At 33.2% G+C, this 2,500-nt stretch overlaps 1 protein-coding gene across 2 annotated transcripts in view; it reads left to right on the forward strand.

Annotated features, from left to right (window-relative positions):
* Positions 1-2,500, forward strand: part of LOC122255043 (uncharacterized) — a 100,132-nt gene that overhangs the window by 69,104 nt on the left and 28,528 nt on the right. The window lies entirely within an intron of this gene.

Consider the following 2,500-nt stretch of genomic DNA (forward strand, 5'->3'; position numbering starts at 1 on the left):
GGAAATATAGAATAGGGCTTGCTGCGCCCCCCTTCTCCCCTCCCCTCTTTGCTTTTTTGTGGGTATTTTGTACGTCTAAACAAATAAACATGTACACACACACGCGCGCACGCACACACACGCACACGCACACATACAAACACAAACACATTAACCCCCCCCCCCCCACACACACACACACAGACACCCACACACACACACACCCACCCACCCACCCCCTCAGACATCCCCCCCCACCCAACCACCCACACCCCCACCCTACCCTCAGCCCCGTTTCTCCGACGCGGAAATGACAAGAGGAACCATGAATTAAGAACATGATCTATGCTGTCTACCATGGTGGTCGTTATCGCATCATGCATAATTGCAGAGTGGAGATGAACCTGTTATGAGAATGATTTATTTCTGTTGATTTCGTACCTGTTTCATATTTTTGTGTGTGTTGATTTATGGCTGAATGAGATGGGGATGTTCTCTCTTTTTTCGGTTATTTTTGAAATAGATGTTGATAATTTTGTTGATGTTATTGTCTTTGTTTTATTTTACTTTTATTGTATTTACTGTTATTATTATCATTATCATTTTTATTATTATTATAATAATATTTATTATTATTATTATTATTATCATCATCATGATTATTATTATTATCATTGTCATAAATATCATCATCATCATTATCATCATCATTGGGATGATGACGAGCAGGAGGAGAGGGGGCATTATAATCATCATTCTTATTTTGATTGTTATTGTTATTATTATATGTATAATTTTACTATGATAATGAATATTATGATAATGACAGTCATCCTCATTGTTCGTGTTCTTGTTGTTATTTGTCGTATTATTATTTTTATTACTTATTATTGTTATTTACACTGCTATTATCATAATTTTGTTACTGTCATTGTTACTAGTATCATCAGTATTCTTACTATTATCAGTTCTATTGCCATCGTAACTATTATTATTATCATCATTATTATTTTAACATTATTATTAATATTACCATCATTACTGTCGTAATTATCATTATTCTTTTTGTTACCATTATTCTCACTATTACTATTGTTATTATTAATTTCATAATTACTAATAATATAATTGTAATTGTTATCACTATTATCACCACTTTGGTAACTGATATGATCATTATTCTACATTATCATACCAGGAAAAAAAAACGCACCATTTTTTAATATGGTACAATATCCTGCAAAATTTAAGTTCACTCATTCACCTGTAATTTTAATCTGTATGTAAGCCTCTCCCGTCAGGACATAGTGCCAAAATGCCTTTTTAATTACATGGCATTAGTGTCAGGATACGCCTCGCCTTTGTTCGTTTCTGAAGCGTCAGAGGGTGTGATTGAAAGAATGTTTCAGTGACGCACTGTGCATTGCTTTCATTGTGTTGTAATGACTAGATATGTTTTGTGTTTAGATTTTATGTCATAGTTGATTTGAGGAATATATGTATATATATATATATATATATATATATATATATGTGATGTGTGTGTGTGTGTGTGTATGTGTGTTGTGACACACATGTATATACACGACATATATATATATACACACTATATATATATCACACACACACACACACACACACAGACACACACACACACAGACACACACACACATATCCCACACACACACATACACACACACACACAGTTGCTAGTTTAGCAAATATGTTGTTACTTTAACAAAGATATTGTGACTAGGAACATGCAATATAGGTTTTGTGTTATACTAACGATTTTTTAAAGTTCCCCCTTCACTTAATTTAGCAAATTTTAGCTATTTTGATATGAGAATCAGAGAATGATTTTATTTAGCGATTTTTAGCTATTTTGCTATGAGAATCAGAAAATGTATTTAGCGATTTTTAACTAGAACTAGAGGGCTATCCTGAGAGTTGTATCACTGGTGGTGTTTCATATTTCGTCACGAACGAATGCGCACGTCTTGTCACTCACGAAATACAGCAACGTTGCAAATGTGCTGCCGTCACCGTCAGCCGCAACCAAAGACAGTAACGGCCCAAGAACGGTTCCTTGCAAGACGCCGCACTCGCTAGATTCCTCGCCCGATTATTATCACATTCGTATTCTTGTATTCTTATATTCTTATTAGGGTGATAATCTTAACTCTTTTTTTTTATTATTGATGTTTTTATGTGACTGTATAGTGTGCGACTAGACATGGAAGAGAGAGAACCTCGTTGAACAAGATGTTCAGCTGCTTTTAGGTTGATTTTTCTGGGAAATAACATATGGTAATCAGTTGTCTTGATGAGCTTCATCATATCATTTGCAAATATATGTAATGAGTAAAAAAAAGATATATACATATATATACACATTTACATATGCATGTGTATATATATATGTATATATATGTATATATATATATATGCAAATATATGTAATGAGTAAAAAAAAAAGATATATACATATATATACACATTTACATATGCATGTGTATAT

Source organism: Penaeus japonicus, unplaced genomic scaffold (assembly GCF_977035675.1).
Source record: "Penaeus japonicus unplaced genomic scaffold, GWHDUDI00000001_assembly GWHDUDI00000024, whole genome shotgun sequence".
Taxonomy (NCBI): domain Eukaryota; kingdom Metazoa; phylum Arthropoda; class Malacostraca; order Decapoda; family Penaeidae; genus Penaeus; species Penaeus japonicus.